We start from the raw sequence: 12,327 nt of genomic DNA, 5'->3' as shown, positions 1-12,327 counted from the left end.
GGCTTCATTTTTCCCATGATACCTCAAAACTCTGGACCTAGTTTTCCATTGCAAACAGAGAGCTAGCTGTTCCTTCCATTTTTAACTGATCTGTCCCCTGTCTGGTTCTTATATTGCACCCACCTCCTTTATTTCCAGTATTTTCATTTTTAAAACCCAGCACAGACTCTCTCCACCTCAGCTCCTGCTGTCAGGGTGGCAGGTCGGAAGTGGTATCCCTATCTATGAGTACCTGAGATGAAAATGCAATGGTTCTGAAGCAAGGAGAGAGGGGAATAAGATTCTCCCTCAACACACCCTAGGCTGTGAAGATTGTCTCAAAAATTTCCTAATGGCACCATTACATTACCTTGCAAATCTGTGGTGCAAATGATGTACCATCCATCTTCTACTTCTGAGAAACCTAAGAACTGTTCAGTAATTGTAAATGCCATCAGTGAGCACTCTAACTAGGATGATATTTCTCATCTACTAAAAAAGATGTTTGGGGTAGCATTTGTCAAAAAGAGTTTGATATTTGTAACACACCTTTCTTCAAAAAAAGTCACAAGATTAACTACATATTAAATGCAGACAGAAAGAATTCATGCAAGGAATATGAAGACTAAGTTATATATACCCTAATTGCTATACCGAATAGTTATAGCTTGAAAAAGGTACATGGTTGAGTTCAATTTGTTAGGTTCTTCGCCTGGCCTTGGAAAGTCAATTCACTTCCTCTGTATTTCAGTTCAGTTTTTGCTGGATACGGAGGTCGATAGTCACTGGAGAATTTTGAGGAGGGGGGTGATAAGCCCAGAACGTTTCTGTAGAAAGATAATCCAGGCAGCAGTGATGTATGGACTGAAGTGGAGAGAGACAGGAGGTTGGGAGGTCAAAAAGGAGGCTGATGCATAACCCAGACGGACTAGGATGAGTGATTGTACTAACGTGGTATCTTTCATCTACCCCAGAGCTTAGTACACTGTTTGGCACGTACTAAGCGCTTAAATACGACAATTATTGCCACAGTTATTATCCCGGCTGGGGAGGGTGAGGGACAGAAAGTCCCAGCTTTGCTGGGTTCAGGAGGGGCGGTCTCTGCAGCCAAAGGGAAAAGGTCTTGGCTCCTCTGAAGTCAGGGATGCAGGCGTGGGCACTGGGGGCAGTTACAACTCACCTGGCAGGGAGCTTGAGCTGCTACGGGAGGTGGGGCTGACATTCCCTTCCTGACTCGCTCACCGCCCTTATTAGAGATCAGCCCTCTGGTCCCAGGTCCCCTGTACTCTATGTGAGTGTACACAGTGCTCTCCTCTTCTACTCCTCCAATGCCACTGTTAGGTTCTGGCCAGGCACTGCGGCTGGACATTGGTGGCTGGAGGAAAAAAAAGAGTAACATGGCCTAGTGGCAAGAGCACCAGTTTGGGAGTCAGAGGATGTGGGTCGTAATCTCAGCTCTGCCACTTGTCTGTTGTGTGACCTTGGGCAAGTCAGTTCACTTCTCTGTGCCTCAGTTCCCTCATCATAAATTGGGAGTGTGAGTCCTTTGTGGGATAGGGACTGTGTCCAACCTAATTAACTTGTATTTACCTCAGTGCTAAGCACAGTGCATGATACTTAGTTAAGTGCTTAACAAATACCCATTAAAAAAAAAGAAAAAAGAGCAGGTAGAGGATGATGCCCTAGGGCTGCTGCATCCCGAGCATCCCTGGTTGGCAAAAAATCAGCATTGGTCCTCTCACCTGGGCCCAATCCAACCACCCTTCTCCCACCTTTCTCCTACCCAGACAGGCTGGGAATCCAACAGGAGTCATAAGGAAGGCAGCCTGGCTCTGCCCGCTGAGCTGCTGTTGATCGTTACCCAGGGTTGGTGCTATCTTATGCGGTATCACAGGGTGCCCAACACAAGGCAGTCCTGGAGCACTGTGCCCACTACTGTCATCCATGCCCTTGGGGGCAAAGAGCCGCTCCTTTCAGAGCTAGGGGAAAAAGAACGACCCATGCTCAGTTTGGCAGGAACCCAGCAAATGAGAGCGGCATCCTCGTCCTTCACTATCACTGAGCGACACCTACTAGACTGGCCCAGAAGCAACTTTTCGGCCCAAATCCGGGACCTTGTGAGGTCAAGCTTTCCCCTTACCTCTCCAGTGAAGCAATGTGGCCTAGTGGAAAGAGCACGGGCCTTGGATTCAGAAGGATTTGGGTTCTAGTTCCAGCTCTGCCACTTGTCTGCTCTGTGACCTTGGGCAAATCACTTCTCTGTGCCCCAGTGACCTCGTCTGTAAAATGGGGATTAAGACTGTGATCCCCACATGGGACAGGGACTGTGTCCAATCTGATTTCCTTGCATTTATCCCAGCGTTTCAAACAGTTCCTAGCACATAGTAAGCGCTTAACAAATTACCATTAAAAAAAAAAAGCATGCCATCCTGCCACGAGATGCTTCAGTTTTGTTGACCCGTCCCTGGAGGTGCTGCTATCCACTGATGACAACAGTGGGCAATGTGCCCAGGTAGAGTGAATAGGGTGATTCGTCCCCACAGGAAATGCTGATGGAGCCAAGAGCCCCGACTCGGCCCGCAGCTTGGTCGGTGAGGATGATGGGAACTCATCAGTCCCCAGGCCGGGGATGGTGGGGGAGCCTCATTCTGCCCACAGAAAGGCAAAGAATAGAGCCTCCATCTTGGCTCCACCCAGGCTCCTTTCCAATTCCGAGGTTCAGGCAGTATAGCTATTCCTCCTGCCCAATACGTTGTGGACAGTCCTAACAGTCCAAACAGTCCCCCTGGATTGGGCCTTGATGCTTATTAATGTGTCTTTAGAGACCATGAAATCAAGCTAAAGGAATGCTGAATCCTGTATCAAAGCTCAGTGATGCATCCAAGCAATGCTATTAAAACCAGTTAACATTACGAAATGATCTTTGGGCCTCTCCCAAATAAGGCCAAATAATTAGGAAATTCCTGCCTTCTCTCAAAAAACCCTTTATTCATTAGTAGAAAGCATTTCCAATACCATATCAGTTTACTCACTAATGATTAGACAACTCTTGATGAATAGAAAACCAGTATAAACCCAAGGTGAAAAGATATTCTATAACAAAGGTTTATCTTATTTGAAGGGGAAAAAAGATCTGAACCACCCCTTAATTCAACAATGGTAGCAAAGATTAGAGTCAAACATTACTCGTTCAATGTCAATGGCATACATGAAAAGTGGGAATAAAATTAATCTGGTTTCAGAGTCATTTTGTAAAATTAAGAAGTTGGATCACCAGGTTTAGCAATTTTCATTCCATGTAGAATTTATCACAGCTGTACGAATCGGGGCCATCCTGATTCTAATAACAGTGACATTTGTTAAGCACTGTGCTTACTATGTGCCAGGCACTGCCCTAAGCACTGAACTGGACCAAGCAAATCGAGTGGAAGAGCAGCTGGTCCCTCTGTACCAGCAGTTTCAAAGGCGGAAGGGTGTGGTACCAAGCACCCTGCCGGGTCACCTGAGCTCGTGAGGTACAGAACACCACCAGCTCAACATCGTATTCTGTTTAACCAAAACTGAAACACAAAACTGGCCCTTCTTCTGGCCCAGTTCTACCCTGATCCACTTTTAGAAGACACTATACATATATATGTATATATCTTCTGGCCTAGATCCCCGCTGGAGATCTCTAGGCAGATGAATCAATATCAAGATCAATGAGTAAACATTTCAAAATGCCTAACAAAAGTGAATGAAAATGCGGTACAGTGAATCATTTAAGGGCTGAATATGCAGTTGCTCCCTAGACCTTAACTTTTCTTCCTTTCCTAAAGATCCAAAGATCATTTCACTGGTCCTTAGCCCCTGCCAATGGACGGCTAGGGGGATCGAAAAGTGCTGACGCTCAAAGTCCATGTAACTAGTTGTTAGGTAACCAGAATTTATTATCAGCTCTGGAGCCAGATGTAGTAGAGGAGGGAAACCGAAACTATAGAGTTAATTATGTATTTTGATAATCTGTGGATTACAAGAAGAGTAGGACCTAGGAAGGGAAGCAGTGTGGCCTAGTGGATAGAGCATGGGCCTGAGAGTTAGAAGGACCTGGATTCTAATCATGACTCCAGCACTTGTTTGCTGTGTGACCTCAGGCAAGGCAGTTAACTTCTCTGTCCTCAGTTCCCTCATCAGTAAAATAGGGATTAAGACTTTGAGCCCTATGTAGGACAGCAATTGTATCCAACTGATTATCTTGTATCTCTCCAGCACTTAGAAAAATACCTGGAACATAATAAGTGCTTATCAAATATTATTCCAATCTTTTATTCTCAATAGTGGTGAAACAGGCTAATTTTGCCCCTGGGGTGAGGGTGTTGGTTTTCTCCACCCTTTCTTCCAAATTCTCCCAGACCTCTCTCTCCTGTTAAAAAGTTTCTCCCAGAAAAGATGGAGAAATAATAATACTAATACTACTACTAATAATAGCAATGATGGTATTTAAGTGCTTACCATGTGTCAAGCACTGTTCTAAGCGGTGGGGTAGCCATAAGCTTATCAGATTGGACACAGTCCCTGTTCCACACGGGGCTCACAGTCTTACTGCCCATTTTACAGATGAGGTAACTGAGGGACAGAAGTGAAGTGACTTGCCCAAGGTCAAACAGCAGACAACTAATTTAAGAAGCCAGAATTAGAACCCAAGTCCTTCTGACTTCTGGGCATGTGCTCTACCCCCTAGGTCATGCTGGGACCTCAAACAGACTTAAGTCTCTCCAGTGAGACTTAATACTCAACACAGAACACCCTTCTCTTCAGTGCAACAACAGAGGTGGGGTAAAAGGGAGGAAGAAAGATGGAAAAGGAATAACAGAGGCATCCCCCTTCCCCATCCACTCCCCCGGCCTCATTCCACAGTACTTGCCTCTCCCACAGGCATTTTCCAAGATGGAGAGTTTCATTCAGTTTTCCTGTTTGCTGACAAAGTGAGGGTTGATGTAAGGTTGGGAGGCGGAGCTGCTGTGGTTTCACACAACTACGCTTTTCCCAAGAAGTGTGGCTAACCCAGAATTCACCCACACCTACACCCTCCACTTCCAGGGTACCCATGGAAATGGAATGGAGAGGGACAGGTAGCTATAGTTCAAGGTGAGACACTGGCAGAAGGGTTCATTCACTCATTCAATCGTATTTATTGAGCACTTATTGTGTGCAGAGCACTGAACTAAGAGCTTGAGCACTGTACTTCTTAACCCCATTCTGCACCTTTTTTCTATAGTACTCAGGGTACCTGGTCTGCCCATATTCTCCACTGACAACTTGCCGGTCCTATCTTCCATTAATTCATAACTGAAAGTCACCTGAATCCAAACGCTACAGAGAAGCAGTGTGGCTTAGTGGCAAGAGCACGGGCTTGGGAGTCCAAGGTCGTGGTTTCTAATTCTGGCCCCACCACTTATCATCTGTGTGATTTGGGCAAGTCACTTAACTTCTCTGTGCCTCAGTTACCTCATCTGTAAAATAGGAATTAAGCCCCATGTGGGACAACCTGATTACCTTGTATCTACCCCAGCGCTTAGAACAGTTCTCTGCATGTAGTAAGCGCTTAACAAAACCTTATTATTACTTGTCTTCATATGTGCATATAGAGATGCACACACAAATATGCCAGTTCAGTAACTATGTCATTGTGGACAGGGAACATGTCTACCAACTCTATTATATTGTACTTTCTCGAGGGCTTAGTTCAGCATTCTGCACACAGTAAGTGCTCAATAAATAGGATTGATTGATGTATATACTTATGCATATACATACATATAACGATAATTGTGGTACACTTATGCATATACATACACAAACATACCACAATTGTTATTGTTACATGTCCCCTAAATAAAGAGATGTGATGAGAGCATATTCTATAGGGGGGGCAAGTTTCCTTTGAGCTTTTCCATACATAGGGACTATTCATCTGTCTCCAAGATAAACCCTTTGAATGAGGATATGACTGAGGGGATTCACTACTTCTGCCAGATATTTTGAACCCTCCTTGCCCAGCTGTTACATTATACAATAGTTTCATGGTCTTTCCGAGTTTTCTGATTGATTATCCTTAGAGGTTCAAGAACTCAGCTGAAGGATTTGATCAGGGGAGGTAGATCGGTTAATTTGAAAGCTCCCTGTCAGCAGGGATTGCACCTTTTACCTCAACTGTACTCTCCCAAGGGCTTAATACAGTGTCTGTCCACAGAAGGTGGCCAATAAATACTACAGATGAGTTGTTTGGGTATGGCCAAAGATATTTCCACAAGAATCACCTTTCAAAAGACCAAAAGTGAAAAGTACTTATTGAGCACCTAATGAATACTATGTACTAAGTATGCAAGAGAGTACAACACCGACAGGTCGTTATTCCTTATCCTCAAGGAACTTACAACAAGGAAGTCAAAAATTATTCTCCAATTGTGGGAGCTGGAGGAAGAACAAATGTAGCAGGAATTAGGGGAAGCAATAGATTTAGCCTGGCCCATAGTAAGCACTTGACAAATACCATAATTATAATTATTATTAGGGGAAGCAGCATGGCCTAGTGGAAAGAGCACAGGCTTGGAAGTCAGAAAGACAGGGGGTTCTAATCCTGGCTCTGCCACTTTTCTGCTGTATGACCTAGGGCAAATTGCTTCACTGTGTCTCAGTTACGTCATCTGTAAAAAGGGGATTAAGACTGTAAGCCCCAAGCAGGACAGGGACTTTGTCCAACCTGATTACCTCTACCCTAGCGCTTAAAATGTTGCTTGACACATAGTAAGTGCTTAACCAATACCACTATTAATAATATTATTATTATTTGTCCCTTCCTAATTCAGCATTGCCCTCCTAGGGGACCCAGGATGCACAGGGCATCCAAAAAGATGCTTGGAGCCCTGAAGTCCTGCCTTATACACACCTCAAGGATGGGACAACCAAGAGGGCCACAGAGGGAAAAAGCAGATAGGAGTGGGCTACAAGCTGCAGGCTGCAGGATGGGCAGAACTGAGTGGCTAGGGAAGAGGGGGTAAGGGCAGACTGGGCATCGAAAACATCGCTTTGTCAGGTGACAACATTTGTATTGTGCTCTTAAGCACTCAGCCACATTATTCATTATTATTATGATTTCACACATTTGTAAAACACATAAAACACATCCCCAAGCCATACTTTAGGGTCTTCAACTGAAAATGCCACACCTAGGAAAGGAGAATTTGCCTGCACTTCGACAACTTTTATACTATGATACAAACAAGACTTATTGAAAACTTAAAGTGGGACAATTTACAGTAGCTAAATGACTTAATATTTTTATTTTCAATGAGATGATCGCTGTCTTTCAGAAACAGGATCCAAATAATCATGATCATTAATTCCGCCACGGCAGGACGATCAGGCCTGATTGTTTTTGCTGTGGGAATGAATCATGGGCCGATTGGACAAGTGTATGGTGCTGCCGGTGAATGACTAACCAACAATCCTCACATCGAAAAGCTGAAACTGTGCCAGGAAGCCATCTGGATCGCAAAAAACTAGCATGAGAGGAATTTTAAATAGCTTACAGCTGGAGGAAAAAATACTATTTCAGACTCCTAACCTTGCAGTTATTTCTGTCTATTGTCATTTAAAAAACAATTTAGCATACAAAAGGAGGAAGTGATTAAAATGACCCTTCCTAATTTGGCAGTTCCATTTTATTTGGTGGTGAATACTAATATCAATAGCAATTGTGGCAAATGAAAATGAATAAACTCAAGGTGTGAATGATAAGTTAATTCAACTAATCCAACCCCAGGTTTCGGCATCTTTTCTTTAATGTTTTGAAATTCTTCAGAAAGCTGTGCTCCTGCTAGCATCTTGTGTTTTCATTACTTCCTTTTTAGAGAGCCATCTATAGTCTAGTAAACCTCTTGCAGCTAAGAAAGGTTGTTTAAATGCTCATTTTCTAAATGTCATTCCATTATGTTTCATTGTGCCCCTGTAACATATTTAATCAATTCTCATTCATCTTTCATATTTTTATTCAACACATACAGGTAGTCTATTACTAAATCATCCACTTAGTCAAGGTACAGAACCATAAGTCTTTTCATATTTCCTCATAAATCATTCTTTCTATATTATTAGGTGGGTTTATCCCTTCACTGGGCTTACTCAGGTTAATTTACTGACAGCATCACCTCCTGCAGGAGGCCTTGCCAGACTGAGCCCCCCTTTCCTCTGCTCCCTTCCTCCCCCCAACCCTCTGCTATTCCCTCTTCCCTTCTCCTCAGCACTGTGCTCATTTGTATGTATTATTTATTACCCTATTTATTTTGTTAATGAGGTGTATATCTCCTTGATTCTATTGATCTTGATGATGATGTCTTGTTTTTGTTCTGTTCTGTTTTGCTTTGCTGTCTCCCCCATGAGCCCGTCACTGGTCAGGGATTGTCTTTATTGCCGAATAGTACATTCCAAGTGCTCGGTAAAGTGCTCTGCACATAGTAAGCTCTCAATAAATACTATTAAATGAATGAATATCAGTAATCAGAATTTAATAGAAAACTGCAAACATGTCTTGATATCTATATACCTTCTTAAAAACAAGGAGTGTTTAACATACTGACATTTGTGCTTTGATTCCACATTACCTGTGAAATCTGTTCATTCCCATGTTTCCTCGGTCTTTCTACCTCCCCATTGGGATTTCAATTATTCTCCTTGAGTTAGGTTCTAATCTTTCCGAGCTGTATTCCAACATTTACATTTTTGTTCAGGTTTTCTGATTGGGAAACCAATACATCATTTTCTTAAGACTGGTATTTGGTTTCTTTCACACTTTTTATTCATGGATATATTCCTGCTAATGTGACTTTCCATTAAAGCCATTTTTACAGAGCCATAATCAGTATTCATTAAAGTCGACAATGTCACCTTCTATGTCAATTAAATGGCTTGTCACTTAAATTGCTTTCAAATAAAATATCATAATAGGATAGGCTTTTTAATGGTATTTGTTAACTGCTTACTATGTGGCCGGCACTGTATAGTGGGGTAGTTATTATCTAATCAAGTTGGACACAGTCCCTGTCCCAAGGGGTTCACAGTCTTCATCCCCATTTAACAAATGAGGCAACTGAGGCCTAGAGAAGTGAAGTGACTTGCCCAGGGTCATACAGCAATGAAGTGACAGAGCCAGGATTAGAACTCCGATCCTTCTGACTCCCAGGCCCGTACTCTATTCACTAAGCCATTCATTTCTCTTGGAAAAATCATATTTGGATTAATTACATACAACTAGGACAATTAAATACTATGAGGAAATTGTTCTTGCTAGTTAAGATATTTAACTGTCTTCTGCATTCATTCAGTAGTGTTTACTGAGCGCTTACTATGTGCAGAGCAGTGTACTAAGCACTTGGAATGTATAATTCGGCAACAGAAACAATCCCTCCCCAAAGATGGGCTCGCAGTCTAAACGCGGGGAAAGGGAGAGAGAAGAAGAAGAATGACATTTGTTAAGCACTTACTGTGTGCCAAGCACTGTTCTAAGCACTGGGATAGATACAAGGTTATCAGGATGTCCCACTTGGGGCTCACAGTCTTAATCCTCATTTTACAAATGAGGGAACTGAGGCCCAGAGAAGTTAAGTGACTTGCCCAGGGCCACACAGCAGACAAGTGAGTGGTGGAGGCAGGATTAGAACCCACAACCTCTGACTCCAAAGCCCGGGCTCTTTCCACTGAGCCACACTGCTTTTAACACAGAAGTGGTAAAAATATCATCCTTCCAGGTATGAGACCCCCAAGTCTCCACCAAGAAGCCTACTATGACCAACCTCTCATGTCCCCACACACCCTATTCTCCCTCCCTTCTGCATCACCTATGCACTAGGATCTAAACTCAAATGACCTTCTGCTCCATAGCACTTATGTCCATATTCTACCTGGACATAGAGCACAAGCCTGGAAGTAAGACGGACATGGATTCTAGTCCCAGCTTTGCCATTTGTCTGCTGTGTGACCCTGGACAAGTCACTTAACTTCTCTGTGCCTCAGTTATCTCATTTGTACAATGGGGATTATAACTGTGAGTCCCATGTAGGCCAAAGACTGTGTCCAACCTGATTACCTTGAATCTACCCCAGTGTTTATAACAGTGAATGGTACATACTAAGCACTTAGTACCACAGAAAACAGTCTTCAAGATTTTATATTCAGTACAGGCACTATTTCTGTTAAAAAGGGTACTTTTATTAAGTACCTACAATGAGGTGACTACATCAATAGCAGAGTTAAAAATCATCATCACTATCATCAGTGGTATTTACTGAACACTTGCAGTGTGTAGAGCACTATACTAAGTGCTTGGGAGAGAGCAATACAAGAATTAGTTGACATGTTCTCTACCCAGGACGAGCTTACAGTCTAGAGGAAATAAACTCAAAAATCGATAAATTCAAAGCGGAAACCAAAATGAAACTCATCAATCAATCAGTGGTGTTTATTGAGCACTTACTACGTGCAGAGTACTGGACTAAGTGCTTAGGAGAGTACAATCCAACATATTTAGCAGACATTTTCCCTGCTCATAACAAGTTTACAGTCTAGAGGGTCTCAAAAGACATACTGGAACTCTAACCTTTATGTGCTTAATGATGTGGTCAAAACTTGATGTAGTACAATCTCACTCTCCAGTTATCATTCATTCATTCATTCAACTGTATTAATGAGCACTTACTTTGTGCAGCACATTGTACTAAGCACTTGGGAGAGTACAATACAACAAGACAACCACTCATCCTATTCCGCCTAGATCACTGCATCAACCGCCTTGTTGACCTCCCAGCCTCCTGTCTCTTCTCACTCCAGTCTATACTTCACGCCGCTGCCCAGATGATCTTTCTACGAAAACGTTTAGAACATGTCACCTCCCCTCCAAAAATCTCCAATGGTTGCCCATCCACCTCCGTAACAAAAACTCCTCACCATTGGCTTTAAAGCACTTCATCACCTTGCCCCCACTCCTACTTCACCTCTCCTCTCTCCTTCTACAACCCAGCCTTGCACACTTCGCTCCTCAGGTGCTAACCTTCTCACTGTGCCTCGATCTCACCTGTCTCGCTGACGACCCCTGGCCCACATCCTGTCTCTGGCCTGGAATGTCCTCCCTCTTCAAATCTGCCAATTACTCTCTCCCCTTCCCTCCCCCCCGCCCCTCCCCCCCGAAAATTCTTACTGAAGGCATATCTCCTCCAAGAGGCCTTCCCAGACTAAGCCCAATTTTTCCTCATCTCTCACTCCCTTCTGCGGCACCCTCCCTTCTGTGTCACCCTAACTTGCTATTTTTGCTCTTCCCCCAGCCCCATGGCATTTATGTATATATCTGTAATTTTACTTATTTGTACTGATGTCTGTCTCCCCAGCTCTAGACTGTGAGCTCATTGTGGGCAGGGACTGTCACTGTTTATTGCTGTATTGTTCTTTCCCAAGCACTTAGTATGCAGTACTCTGCACACAGTAAGTACTTAATAAATATGATTAAATTAAATGAACAATAGACATATTCCCTGCCCCCTGCAGTCTGATGGGGGAGGGAGGGAAGGCAGACATTAATATAAACAAATAAATAAATGGAGCTTCCATTCCCGAACTATCTGGATAGAGCAGAAAGTGCTCATCTTTTCTTCTTAGTATGCCAGCTAAGAAAGGAGATGGGGAGGAAGTGGGTGAGGCACCAGACAGGCCACTGCAGTGGCTCAGCACTTAGAAGGTCCCTTTCCCATCCCCTGCGTCTTGAGCAAGCCAAGGCAGATGGACTGGGGGTCAGTAGGAAGATCAAGGTGGTGGCTATATTGGGAGGGTGCAATGGGGGTCCTGGATGAACACATCCATAACAAGGAAGTACATAAAGTAGCCATTTTCTGGTATGCATACAAAGACCTATCACCTTGGGTTTGAGCATGATGTGAAGAGGAAATAACGGTCCCAGAGTACCTCGTGTTGCAAAGTGAAACAAACACCTATTGGACAAAGTGCCAACGGGAGCAGGAGGAGAGGGTGATGTTGGGTACTAAGCAACCTTTTTGTGACCCCCTTCCTTACGGGTAATCTGGGCTGCTCACAGGTTCCTTATTTAGCAGATGGAATTGTTAAGCAAACCCCTTAATGTCCTCTCAGCTTCAGCCAAGCAAATCTGTTAAACCATTCCCCACACGTGACATTACTTTTCCCCAGCCTAGAAGATTCCTCTTTGCCAAGCCTCACATCTCCTTCAGCAAAACACTTCACTCCCTTCCAATCATTCCAGGAACCTTGGAGTACTGATGTGAGTTTTCTGTAAAATCACATGGTTTT

At 43.5% G+C, this 12,327-nt stretch overlaps 1 protein-coding gene across 1 annotated transcript in view; it reads right to left on the bottom strand.

Moving 5' to 3' along the window:
* Positions 1–12,327, bottom strand: part of PIK3CB (phosphatidylinositol-4,5-bisphosphate 3-kinase catalytic subunit beta) — a 198,494-nt gene that overhangs the window by 98,931 nt on the left and 87,236 nt on the right. The gene's annotated exons all lie outside the window — the stretch shown is intronic.

Source organism: Ornithorhynchus anatinus, chromosome 1, assembly GCF_004115215.2.
Source record: "Ornithorhynchus anatinus isolate Pmale09 chromosome 1, mOrnAna1.pri.v4, whole genome shotgun sequence".
Classification (NCBI taxonomy): domain Eukaryota; kingdom Metazoa; phylum Chordata; class Mammalia; order Monotremata; family Ornithorhynchidae; genus Ornithorhynchus; species Ornithorhynchus anatinus.
The sequence above is the reverse complement of the archived record's forward strand: the minus strand, read 5'-3'. Positions and strand labels throughout refer to the sequence as shown.